The 13,826-nt window shown below is 52.3% G+C and overlaps 1 protein-coding gene across 2 annotated transcripts in view; it reads left to right on the top strand.

The window, feature by feature from the left end:
• The window catches only part of HLCS (holocarboxylase synthetase), a 173,651-nt gene that overhangs the window by 24,809 nt on the left and 135,016 nt on the right, over window positions 1-13,826 (top strand). The gene's annotated exons all lie outside the window — the stretch shown is intronic.

Below are 13,826 nucleotides of genomic sequence, written 5' to 3'. Positions count from 1 at the left end.
ATCCCACAATTTTGGTTTTACTTGTGCTGACGTCTGCCACCTGCTGGCAGGACAGGCCTTGGGCGCCCGCTCCTGCAGGCCGGTTGTGTAGGAAGCTGAAGGCGCAGGGAGCTGTGGGGAATGGCGGGCGGCTGGCGGGCTTGCGTGCGTGCGTGTGCGTGTGCGTGTGCGTGTGTGTGTGTGTGTGTGTGTGTGTGTGTGTTTTGCCTGTGACTGATGTCTGCTTGTGGGCGGTTTGCCAGATTCTCCAGGTGTGTGCTCCTGCTAATCCCTCGCTCACCTCGCTGTCACTGTCGCATTCATTCCAGCAAAATCATTTCTGTGGACCCGTTTTTGTTGTCATCCCTGAAGAGGTGAATTTGTGAATGTGGTGACTGTGGAAAGGACACCCCTCAGCACACGTGTTCTTAAAAAAACATTTACTAATTTGAAAGGCAGAGTGACAGAGAGGGGTGAGACAATGAGAAAGAGAAGTGTCTTCCATTCTGTGGTTCACCCCCCTCACTAAGGTGGGTGTTTGGGGCTGGGCCAGGCTGAAGGCAGGAGTTCTTCAAGGTCTCCCACATGGGTGGCAGGGACCTGACCCTTTGGGCCATCTTCCGCTGCTTTCCCAGGCACATGAGCAGGGTGCTGGATCAGAAGTAGATCAGCCGGGGTTGGACTTGGCATCCCTTGTGGGATGCTGGCATTGCAAGCAGCACTAAACCGACAGCACCACAACGCCAGCCCGAACTACCTTTTAAAAGCAGGACGCATTTTCTTTTGGGTTCTGTCTGACCCTTGGCAACCTCCGTGGGCAGAGGAGAGTAGAGCTGAGGGCTCTTGGGCTGTGAGCGGCTTCCTCGGAGCAGGCAGATTTTGGGGTGGGAGACCTCCCAGCACGGTGTGAGGACTAGATGAGAAGGGCGTGTGACTGTTCTGTCTGATCGTGTTATGAAATGACAGTGCAGTTATCGCAAGGCAGTTCAGCAGTGGGCTGCGTTAAAGGTGCATCATGGGCTTGGTACGGTGTAAAAAGGCAGTAGCTGATACAGTTAATTTTCTATTAACTTAAGCAATATGGCAAGGGATTTTTACCTTAAACATTGTCTTTATTGGAGATTTTCTGTTTCTGTGTCTGTACTGCACAGTTGAAGCTGCGTGGTGCTGTTTTTGATGAGCACCCGTGGGAGTCCGTGCTGTGACTGCCACGTGCACCTTTGTGGTTGTGGAGTGTCATGTTGCTAACACTGTCTCAGGAACTTACAGCTCCAGGTCACCTCTCTCTGCTTCTGTATGAGTAATTAATAGAGAGAAAAGCACCATATTTAAAAAACTTGCATTATTGATTAGAGCGACAGAGAGAGACAGGGAGAGACAAAGAAGAGAGAGCTTCCATCTGTGGTTTCACTCCCCTCATGGCTGCAGTGGCCAGGGCTGCGTCAGGCTGGAGCCAGGAGGTCCTTCCTGGTCTCCCATGTCGGTGCCAGGAGCCTGAGCATTTGAGGGAGCTGGGTTGGAAGTGGGGCAGCCAGCATTTCAGTGGGCGCTGCTATAGGGCACCAGCATCATTGAATGCAGCGCCACAGTACTGCCCATCCCCCTTGGTTATAACACCGACAGTGTTCAGAATCAAGCCGTTCCTTAGAGCTCTCAGTGCCAGAGGAATGGAGCAGGGCCATGTGGATGTGGTACTGGGCCTGGGGGGCCGCTCCCGCTTGGTCTCCGGCCTCTTGGAGGGGCAAGGCCAAGGCAGGGCTTGCCTGGGTGCGGCTCTCTGCCTGGGAGGTGAGCTGGTCATGTCCTGGTCAGTCCCTGACTGTGCTGTTCTTGGACGCCTGGCCAAGTGGCCGTGCAGAGGAAGGCGTGGCCTCAGGCATTCTTCCTGAGAGCAGATGATTAAAATGCTGGCCTTTTGTGGCATATTCTTCAGGATGCTCCCCAGGCAGGGCTCTGTTCTGTGTCCCCTGGTCTTGGCACCCATAGCACAGGATGCCCTGGGCCCTTGTTGGAATGCCTGGGGTTGGTCCCCAGCTCTGGTGATTCCAGCCACCTGCTGATGCGCACACTGGGAGACAGTGAGGGTCGCTCAAGTCGTTGGGCTCTTGCAACTCAGGTGGGAGACCTGGGTCAGCTTCCTGTGTCCAGCCTGTCTACTGTGGGTGCTGGGATAGTGAACCAGCAGATGAGAGCCCTCCCTTCTCTCCGCCCCTGCCTCTGGCTCCCAAATAAATAAGTAAAAATGTAAAAAGAAAAAAAAAAAACTGGAGCCAGTGCCATCATGTAGTAGACCACGCTTTTCCCTGTGGTGTTGGCATCCCCACATGGCACCAGTTCATGTCATCCCACTAGGATCCCATCCCTGCTTAAGGCCTGGGAAAGCAGTGGAGGATGGCCCACGTACCTGGACTCCTGCAGAAGCTCCTGGCTTTAACCTGGCCCACCCATGCTGCAACCAAACAGGGAGTGAGCCAGCAGATGGAGGACCCCTCTTGGCATCTCTCTCTCTCTGTAACTCTGTCTTTCAAATAAGTAAGATGAATCTTATTTTAAGAATCGTGGGGATGAAATAGACATGATGCAGACATGTGTCGTCTCTGCATAAACACATTTATAAGCACCCCTTAACGAGCCCCTTATGACACAATGGTTTTTGAGAAGACAATCTTCAGAAGTGTTTCCTTCCTGGTCTCCATCTTCCAGTGGACCTTGTTGTTCTTTGTGGGTATCTCTGATCTGGGTTTTTTCTTCTCACTTTTTTTTTGTATATATGTTTATGTGAGAGACAGGGAAGACAGAAAAAAAAAAAAGAGAGAGAACGAGAGAGCTTGAGGTGTTGCCCACTGGTGTACTCCCCAAATGTTGGCAGCCTCTGTGGCTGGGCAAGGCTGACTTTGAGGCCAGGAGGCGTACATACCCATTTTGCAGGAATGTATTCAGAGGTTAGCATCTCAGGTTATAGGAGGAGCATAATTACAATCCCACCCTCCTGTAAATGTGGCCTGACTGCAGAGAACAGCTTCAGTGTAGTTTAGAGAGAGAACTGAGAATACTCTTTAAAACTTTTGGGGTAGTATGTATATATTTTAAAGATTTATTTATTTTTGTTGAAAAGTCAGATTTACAGAGAGAAAGATCTTCCATCTCCTGATTCACTCCGTAAATGGCCACAGCTGAGCCAACCTGAAGCCAGGAGCCAGGAGCTTCTTCCGGGTCTCCCATGCAAGTGTAGGGTCCCAAGGCTTTGGGCCGTCCTATGCTGCTTTCCTAGGCCACAAGCAGGGAGCTGGATGGGAAGTGGAGCAGTGGGGACACAAACACGTGCCCATATGGGATGCTGGCACTTGCAAGCAATTAAGCCATCGCACTGGCCACCAAAATAATCTAATTTGCATTATGGTCAAAATCTTAATGCTCCACTAAATAGATTCAACAAACTAATAAGAGTAAAAGGAGTGTAGGCGGGGGCTAATGATAATTAAATGAAAAGATATTTGTTTCTCTCATTACTTTTAAGTTACTTTTAAGATAATCACAGATCATTAAAACTGTAGGAGTAGATCTCTGGATATTAAAACTACCCCAAATAAGAGAAAATGTGGTCTTTTTTTCCTTTGGGGTCTGGCTTCAAACATGCACTTCTTCACGTTTACTGCTCTGCTTGGAAAACCCCAGGACTTAGGTTCTCACCAAGCGCAGGCTGTGGAGGGGTTGTTAACAGGAGGTGGAAACAGGTGCATGCCTTGGCCGATCTCATCCCTCTGGGGCTGGAAGGCTGGATGGGTGCTGCCCATGCCTTCGCAGCTGTCACCAGCAGGTGTCACTGCTGAGCCAGGCTGCTTGGCGTCCAGCCCCGAGACCCCTTGCAGCCATGGAGAGATTTTATTGCCACCCGCCGTGGCCTTTGTCCTAGTGTACTTCTCTGTAGTTTTCCCTGATGTCGGTGGCGCTTATTCTTCAGGGCTTGTAGAAATGATGTCCGCGTCACAGTCAATAACATTCGTCTTTGGCTCGACACCCGCAGAGTTCCCGAGTCTTGTTACGGTGTGGGGGTATGAAAGAACAAAATAAATACACCGGTTATCTAAATAGTTCCACCGCTAGACCAGCTGTGTTTACGCACGCGGGAGCCCCCAACACTTGCCCTTTATGGCAAACGGCACTGAAGATTTATGAAGCCCCTGCCCGCGTCTTTGTTAGGTGATAGGAATGGAGAAAGGCTCGGCTGGCCCCGTGGAAAACAGCGGGCCCTCAGTGGCCACCCTTGGGGCTGCCCAGGCACCACGGTAGCCTGTCATTCCCACGACAAAGCCCAGTGCTGAGGGGCTCCAGGTGTTCCCTGCCCCTCCCTGACAAGGCACGCAACAACGGGAAGCAAAGCTGTGTTGAGACGCAGACACTGAGGCCCGGCCGGGCACCCTGCTACCAAGGTCTCCAGGGGCAGCCTAACCCTATGGGGAGAGGGCTGTCGGGGCCTTGAGCAGTCCTCACCCGTTGAACCACAGCCCGTGCAGCGTGGACTCCTCCATGGAGCCTCATTTCTGTACTGGGCTCTCAGATGCTTTTAATAATCATGTTGGAGGAGTTTACACTGTGCATGGCTTGTGTGTTGAAAAGCTGCAAGATGGCCACTGGTCACTGGGTTGAAGGTGGCCGTGTGGCGGCCTGCAGGCTGCTGTGGAATGGGATGGTGGATGGCCACTGGTGGTGACCAGAGTTGGAACACACCTTCCTGTGACCTAGGGGAGGATGTAGTGTTTATGACACCCTGATGTTAGTGGAATAAAAAACAAACCCGTGACCTCATCTCTTGAAGAACACAGGAAAAAATACTATTCTTTGGGATTTCATAGAAAAAAATGTCGCAGATTTTATTTTCCAGACTGAATTCTCTTTCCTTCAGGAACACTGGATACTCTTTCTGGGGGAGAGGACAGGAAGGGTTCCCCAGGGACAGGGTCGTGGTGCCTGGGATCGGATTGGCACCCCCAAACCTGTGCATGGGGGTGGAGCCGGCCCCTCCCACTCACCTGCCACATGGGAAGCTGTCGAGTGAGAGCCGGGAAATCTGAGAACTGCCCCCCTCCACCTGCAGCCTTAACCCCGGGGAGGGAGCACTGGCGTCTTGTCCCCCACCCCAGCGAACAGAGCCTGGGATGGTGTCAGGGCGCTGGGGCTGTGAAGCAACAGCGGCTGGCCTTTTGGCAGGAGTCCTTCTCCGGGGTGTCTGGTTACTGTCCCCGCTGGGTCAGGGTGTGAGTGTAACAAGAAGTGACAAGCGGGTTTGTTATTAAAGTAAGGGGGCAGGATAACGGGTGTGTGTGTGTGTGTGTGTGTGTGTGTGCGCGCGCGCAGCGTGGGAGATCTGGAATGAGTCCTATAGCTTTAAGGACAAATTCTAACTTCTCAGTTTTTGATTCCACCTAAAGTTACTGTCAAACCTTTTTCTGCCCTGCTCCATGACAATATTGCTGGTGAGAACCTGGGCAATGTTTGTAAACGTCTCGAAGACACTCCTAACCTAGTCGCTTGTACTCAGGGAATTCTCTGCTCAGAAGTCGCCCTGTGTGGGCCATGTCCAGGCTGTGCTCCCTGCTGTAGGGACACAGGTGCCAGTGACCCTGATGGCCTTGTGAGAAAGTCAGACCACATGGTCTAGACTAGCCCCCTCCCCTGACTGACCTCTACGGTGAGTGGGCACCTTAGGGCCTATAGGTGCCAGACCTCACTTCAGAAGCTTCTGGAAAGCAAGAGATCGTTTCTCCTAACCGTGGCTTGCCTGGGCCCCAGCAGCCGTCACGACGGCCCCCACCCTGGGACCAGGCAGGCCAGCGGTTCCATTCCTTTGGAAGAGGCTACTGCTCTGTGTCTAAGGGGGTACTTTTTTCTAGCAAGTTCTAATGAGAATTCCATGAAGAAAGAAAGGCCTTTACATTGCCTTTTCCCCCCAGCAAGGTATTTGTCACGATTCTTCCCCCGTCAGCCCTTTAATCTTTGTTTTGAATTGTGACTGTGTGGTGAGCGAAGGACTCCCAGTGTGCTTCTAAAACTCAGGTTGAAACATTTTTTTGTTTGTTTTTTTGGCGATTCCGATGAGAGAATCCCAGGTGTGTGCAGAGTAGCTTCTAACACATGGCAGGGGCGGTCTGGTGGCGGCAGCTCGCGGGACGCGGCCAGCTAAGCGCAGATGGCAGATTAAAGCCCATGTTTAAAAGCTTTTACGGCCATGAATGTTTTAAAGGGTCTTTCATGCCAGAGTCCCTTTCTCTCCTTCCTTTCCTCCCTGGCTCTTCACCTACACTGGAATTTTTTTGTTATTCCTTCTGACTGATTTCCTGTTATCAAACAGAATGCCCACAGCAAAAGGATGACAAGAGGGAAAATACAAAAGAAGTAACTGCGGGGATGTTTGCTTTCGCTGCCTTTCAGAAGCTGTCATTTTCCTGGGGCGAGGCTTTGCAGCCATCCTGGTGTCCTGCCCTGCCCTGCCCTCTTCCTCATTGGGGTCTTGTTTCCAGCAGTTTCTGTGGGGAATCCATCTCGGAGGTTCAGATCGGCCACACGGGGAGGGAGGCCAGGACCTGCTAGACTCTGCTTGCGTTTCCACTTGTAGAAAGTTTTGCCATCACATCGTGCCTCCTGTGGGTGATGAGGGGGCGGGACAGGCTTCCTCCCTGGGGTGGCACCCACTCTGCTCCATCTGACTATGGCCCCGTGGAGGCAGTCGTGAGCCTGCGGTCGGGAAACAGGCTCTTGTGCAACACAAAGCGCTCCAGGACCAAACGCTTTCCGTCCTCTGCACCCGGCCCTAATTGCTGCCATGTGTGAGGGTGAGGACCACTGCGCTGCCTCCTGGGGAGGGCAGGGGAAGGCAGTGCTGCCAGGTCTGCACTGTGCTTGGGAGTTTTTTTTTTTTTAAATCTTTCAAATCTTCCCCCCAAAACATGTTCTACAAAGTGAGGCCCTGCCTGGCAGATTTCAAGGGCATGATCAAAGGGCTCCCGGCTATCAGGTGCCCATCCAGGGGCTGGTGGCGATGGTATGCCTGGTGGTGGCGGTGGCTCAGCATGCGTAGTCCTCACAGCCCACTGCTGTCAGCGCCGGAGCGCTGGGTCTGAGGTCCTCGTTCGGATTCACTTCTGGGCTGTTGTGGATTCAATCTGGAAACAGTTTCTGTGCCATTCATGCCAATAACGTGACAGCGGAGCCCGTTCGCTGTGTATGGGGAAGCTTCAGCCCTGACAGGCAACTCGTGGACCTGAATGGCCCCTTAATCTGCTGTGTCCACAACCAGCATGGGAAGGGTGGAGATAATGTGGGGTGCCTGGGCGGGGCGGAGGGGGGCTGTTGTTGCATCTGAGCTTAGCAGGGAGATGGGGTCCTTAGCAGGTGGTGGGGCAGGCAGGAGGTGTCAGGTTGTCCGTTTCGTCCAAGAGTGCCCCCGATTTCTTAGTTTAGCTGTGCTCAGTGCTGTCCTCCAGGGTTCACTCGATTCCTGTGCTGGCGCCGTGGGCAGTGTCTTTTCTACAAAGTTTTCAGGCCCTCATTTAAAACAGAGCCCATCTTAGAAGCAGTGGGGTCATCCCGCCTCTGCATCTGCTTTCACAGAGACATTGCTGTCATCCACTGCAAAGGCACGAGGCCTTCAGAAAGGTCGAGGTTCAGTGCCGATGCTAGAGAAACCATGTGCAGGTCTCAGAACCTTCCTGCCCTACATGAACCTCTAGTCTGTCTCAGGGACTCTTTGGAGTCTTCTCACATGCAAAGGTTTGACTGGTCGGTTCAACAAGATTTCTAAGTACGGAAATGCTGACATTGAAGATGGCCATTTCGGTTCCTGTCGGTCACTGGAGATAACGGTAAAAAAGAAATACTAAATAAAATGCTAGCACCCAAACCCTGTTTCATCAGCTGAAGAGTGTGTCTTGAAGGGAAAGCCACTCCAAGCAGCGTCCTTACAGTATTTGCTGTAGTTGATATCGTACAGTGACAGTTGAATTTTTCATTTATTGTTACCCTGTGAATATACACACATGTGTGGTGGGTGACTTACGAAGACGTGTGAAGGTACTTCACAAACTCTGTGGGACATGGAGTTAAAAGGACAAGCTTGGGCGTAGATATTTTTGGAAGCCATCTACATATGAGGGATCCTGAAAAAGCGCATGGAAGATGCACCTTAGGGACAAGCAGTGCCTGTAATTGGAACCTCCCTCTCCCCACCCCATTTTTTTTTTTGACCAAAAGCTTTTCTGTGCCATTTTCCTACTAGCTTTCTGAAGCACTCTGTGTGTGTGTGTGTGTGTGTGTGTGTGTGTGTGTGCGCGCGCGCGCGCATGCAGGCTTTTACATGCTTTTATTTGTTTAAGGCCATATGTCTTAGAAAACTAAAAGAACATGGAAAACTGCCGAGCGAGGACCTGACTTTGCAGAGCGTGGTCCTTCCCCCATTGAGCTTGGAGTCTGAGCGAAGATTTCTGCTGGAATATCTTGGGGGTGGGTGGGGGTTTGAAACAATGCTCTCTGTGTTGTGTCCTTTGGGTGGCAACTTTGGCACCAGGCCAGGGTGCAGCTCCACATGGCGGGCACCCACCTCTGTAGGCACTCCTGGCGGGGTTGGTGTCCGCGTGCCAACAGCCTACGACCCTGTCACCAGCCACGGACACCAAACTAACACCATCCTTCCTGCTGCAGGCAAAGCCAAAGTTAGAGATGTGACAATTAAATGTGGACATTTTCTGGGAAGGCCAGCAGAGCGCTGCTCCCTTGTGCCCTAGGACAGCCCGTGGCCAGCTGGCGTCCTGTATGTCACAGCTTTTGGGGAGAAGTTTGAGGCTAGTAGCACTGTTACCCTGCCTGTTTCTAATCTCAGTAAATGAGGAGCTATGTCTTGTGAAAGCCATACCATGCAATGATCTCATAAATTTTAAAAAATGAGTTTATGTTTTTGGGAAAGATTGGGGGCAAATCTGAATTTCTGCTCAGAATCACGTGGGTAATTGTTACTTTCCATGGGCAACCTGGACACGTGCTTGGTGATTTTAATTTTTCTTTTTTAAGGCGGAGGTCTGTGATCCCGAGGATTCTCCTCTTCCTGTAGCTTTTCCTGCTGCGCTGTCGGGGTTGGGATGGCATTTCAGGCTGGTCCGTGACCTCGGTGTCACATTCCGCTCCCACCCACCAGGCAGCGGTGGCACACCGAGCGTTCCTTCTCCTCCGTGGGCACTGGGCTGGCAGAGTGGCAGCTGCGTCCCAGACGCGTGGGTGCGCGGGAACACTGTGGCGTGCGCAGGGGAACGCATCTTCTTGGGGGAACCCATCTGCGTTGGGTTGTTGGTATTCAAGAACTCATTCCTCTTTCAGAGTAGCTGTGGAACCACATGCACAAGTGCAAGGCAGCATTTTGCTGGAGCCTCCCCATTCCCTTCTGGCACCTTCTTTCAGTTGTTACCCGTTTCTGGCTGGTCTGTTTCATCTCGTCCTGCCTGCCGTTGTATCTGTCTCCGTGTCCTCGAAATCTTTTAGCATCCGTCGGCCTCTTGAAAAGGCGCCAGAAAGTTGATTTTTGTTTCCCGCATGCTCACAAGACCCTTCTGAATAGCAGCGAGTCATGGGTCGCAGTAGCCGGCTCGAAAGCCTTGCCTGAGGAGTGCGGGGGTGCGTCCCCACTGCCCTTCTCGGGGCGCTGGCCGTGGCCTCCGTCGGCTGCCTTGCACACCGGCTCTGGGTTTTCTCAGCAAGGACAGTATTGATTTTTGCTCCCTCCGTATGCTATCGGTGCGGGTTGGCGTTTAACCTTTGACCCAGCCACTTTCTTACAATAAACAGTTTGTTGATGAGAGCAGCTGCCCCGGTAGATTGCTTCCAGATTGTTCTCTCGTGGCCAAGCGGAGTGCACCTTACGCAGAAATTGGCCCCGGGCTGCGGGCTCCCACTTGTCGGCGCTGCCTGTCTTTGAAGCCTCTGATCATTCTAACATTTAGGGCCGGTGAAGTGGTGTGAATTGGTGGCTCTGGGAAGCACACCCCGCTTACAGGCTGCCCGTCTTTCGTTTTGTTCCCCAATAAGTGAGAACAGCGTTTTCCAGAAGTTTCTGCCACGCAGAGTGAAGCCTTCTGTCCCAACATTTGGAACATGGACAGTGGCTTGCGTGAAGCTGCATGCGGATGGGGTCGGACTAGGCCTTGTTTTGTTCAGGAATCCGTGCCTAGAATGCGTGCGGGTTTCCTTGACACCAATAAGTATTGGGGTACTTCAAAACTTGAATTTTATGCCTCGTTTTGTCATATATGTTTTTTTTCCCCATGAACTTCTTGAAGACTCGTTTAAGTATTTAAAAAAGATTTATCTTTTTTTTTTAAAGAAAGATTTATTTATTCATTTATTTGAAAGGCAGAGTTTTATATAGAGAGGTAGAGAGCTCTTCCTTCTACTGTGTTCCCCAAGTGGCCACACGCCTGGCCCTGGGCTGGGCCTGAGCCAGAAGCCAGGCACTCGCCTGGGTCTCCCCCGTGAGTGGCAGGGGCGTAAGTGCTCGAGCCGCCCTCTGCTGCTTTCCCAGGTGCATCAGCAGGAGCACGGGATTCACTGTGGGATGCCAGCTTTGGCCTAACCCTGTGCCACCACGCCCTGCCCTGAACTCCCTGTCAACCTCAGGCTCTGTGAACTTTTTGAAGGACACATGAACTAATTTGCTTAATGACTCAACCCTTTAAAAATACATCTTCCTTATCGTTTCCCTTACTTTTGAAAGGTAATACACTTTTTTTATGCAAGAGAGGGGTCCTATGTTGACGTGGTCATTTATATGGCCCAAAGACATCCCTCAGGTTGGATTTTCCCCAGTTCCTCCTCACCCCCAGCTGTTACCTGAAGGGTCTGTCTGCCCACAGCCACCTTCCTTGAGGAGGAGGAGGTCATGGCATGGCAGGCCGAGCCAACACTTTTTGCTGAACTGGCCACCAGGGGCTGCTGTCAGAATGGTGAGGCTGAGCTCACCTCCCCCGGGGCAAGTTTAACTTTTTCTACAACCAGTAAATTTTGTTAAGCTACCAATTCTGGTTTCAAGATTCAGGTCTCATGATGCAGCCCGCAAGTCACCAGGCGTGCTCGGGGCCGCAGCCTTGGCAGCCAGCAATGACGCAGGACCTGGACGGGCTCCAAGACCCAAGAAAAAGACTTGTGTGTTTTTCGTTCGGTGCCAATAAGCTGTTAGGAATACGCCGGTTCCTCTCAGACTGGAAAGCTTCATGAAGCGCGCTGCGGGATGTACCTGGGGGGAGATGTGCCCGCCCCAGCGTGGGCTCAGCGACCCCTGCCAGGGATCCCTGTGGTCCAGCTAAAATGCCATGGGGGTACTCTGTGGCTGGGTTGCCATTTTGTTGGGCGAGGGCTGTGTGTACGCTCTTCACGTGAGCCAGCTTGTATGGAGCACACGGGTGTGAGGTTGTCAGTAATAGCAAGAAAATTAGAAATCCTATAGTGAGGTGCTGTGAGGCTGAAGAAGTGACCCTGAATGTCCAGCAGGAGGACTCCGTGCTGTGACCTGGCACAGTGGCGCCCGTGTGGCACAGGAACTACTTTTCCTGTCCTCTCTCTCCAGTTTTCTAACCCAGGTTAGCACCTTGGTGTCTGGTCCCTTCATTGCTTTTGAAGCTGTTGTGGCTCGTTGGTCTGCAGGCCAGCGTGAGCCATGTGTGGCCCGTCTCTGACCTCTCTCCAGAGTTCTGCAGTGTTTTGTGCAGTGTAGGCCTTCAGGAAGCAGGTGCGGTGAGATCGTTGGAAGAGCAGTCAGCCCTGGCCGCTCACGGGGTGTGGAGCGCGCTCTGGCGGACCCTGCCCCTGCTGTCGGCCTTACTCGGGCAAAACAGAAAATGCATCATAACAAGCTCCACAGTTCCCAGAATCAGCTGGGGTGGAAACTGACAAAAGTTGGAGGAGTTTTGTATGTTAAGAAAGACCCTGTGGTACGATGGGTTAAGCCGCCCCTGTGATGCTGCCATCCTCTGTGGGCACTGGTTTGGGTCTTTGCTACTCCACTTTAATGCAGTCGGTGCTAATGCCGCCAGGGAAGCAGCAGCAGATGGCCCCAGTGCTGGGGTCCCTCTGTCTGTGTAGGATCCCCAGAGGAAGCTCCCGGTCCCTGGCTTTGGCCTGGTCCAGTTCCAGTCCACGTTGTGGCCATTTGGGGAACGAATCAAGACCTCGCTCTGCCTCCCCCTCTTTCCTTTCCTTTTTTCCAGCATTGAAAAAAAGTGATCTTTTGTTAAAAAAACTGTGTATAGACACGTGTAGACAGCCGCTGAGCTGCTCCAGGGGAGCAGGGCTATGTCTAAACTGGAGGCCACAAGGACCACGTCTCTAGAACTCTGTACTTGGGTCTGCCCTCACCTTGCACACTTAGGGGACCAAGTCCTACAGTCGCTTCCTCTCTCCAGACCCCTTACCTACACTCCACTCCCCCCGCCCCACGCTATTCCCTACTGCATGGGACAGTCAGCAGAACAGACCAACCTTCACTAAAATAAGAGCCGAGGGGAGAGACGCGCGGCCTTCTCCCTGCCGTTGTCTTGGTGCTGGGCCACGTCTCTTTCAGGTGACATGTATGAGGGAAGATCCAAGGCAGACCCACAGTATGGAAAAGTCTCAAGACGTCATTGCACAACATTTTTTTTCATTTCTTTCTCCTACGAACCTTTTGCTGTACCCTTGTATATGTGCATTTTAATTTTTATTTTATTTTGAAAGGAAGAGAGACAGAGACACACAGAGAGAATGTCCGTCTCTTGGCTTGTTCTCCAGATGCTGCCATAGCCAGGATTGGGCCCCGCTGAAGCCTGTCCTCGTCTCTGCAGGGTGGAGGGAGGGCAGGAAGCCGACTCCTTGAGCCAGCACTTGCTACCTCCCAGGGACTCCTCAGCAGGAAGCTGGGCCTGAGGGCGAGCCAGCACTGCAGCCATGGCACACCAATGAGGCCTGTGGGCATCCTGAGCCATGTCCAGACAGCTACACCAAATGCCAAATACCCACCCCCTTGCTGTGTTTTTAGTATTAGAATTCTAGATATGATGCTGAAATGTCAACTGAAAATACATATTGGAGACTAAACATTGAATATTGGAGGCAGAAAAGAATGTGCCATCTCATTTTACTGATGTAAAGATTCATCTTCGGGAACCCACGCAAGTAAAAACTACTGCCTGCAATGCCAGCATCCCATAGGAGCACTGATCTGAGTCCTGGCTGCTCTGCTTCTGACCCAGCTTCCTGGTAATGTCTCTGGGAAAGCAGTAGAGGATGGCCCAAGTAGTTGGACCCCTGCACCCACAGGGGAGACCCAGAGGAAGCTCCCAGCTTCTGACTAAGTGCTTCTGTTGTGTGACCGCTTGGTAAGGGGATGAGCATTCCCTCCCCAGATCTGTCCCTCTTCCATCGCTGGTGCTCTCCCCATATGCCCACCAACAGAGGCTGGGTCAGGCCAGACCAGGAATCCCATCTGATCCTCCACATGGATGATCAGGATCCACCAGGATCACTTAGTTGGTTGTGCACAGCCTCCCAGGCACATTGGCAGGGAGCTAGATCATGCGATTCAAATTGGCACTCCGATATGGGACGGGGGTGTCCCCAGTGGCCAGTTTAACCTGCTGTGCCCTGACGTCCACCCCAGCTTTTTTATGAGTTCACAGCTGGCAGGTGGCAAAGCTGTTCTCCTGCTCCCAAGCCAGGGCCCATTGTGCCACGCAGAGTGCTCAGGTGACTGACAGGTGGTGGAGGATGGTGGCGGAGGAAGAGGATGGTCCTCAGGCTATTTTCTGAAACTGGTATGAAACGCTGGGCTGGTTGGT

Source organism: Ochotona curzoniae, unplaced genomic scaffold, assembly GCF_017591425.1.
Source record: "Ochotona curzoniae isolate NIBS_2020 unplaced genomic scaffold, NIBS_Ocur_1.0 contig_3498, whole genome shotgun sequence".
Lineage (NCBI taxonomy): Eukaryota > Metazoa > Chordata > Mammalia > Lagomorpha > Ochotonidae > Ochotona > Ochotona curzoniae.
The sequence above is the reverse complement of the archived record's forward strand: the minus strand, read 5'-3'. Positions and strand labels throughout refer to the sequence as shown.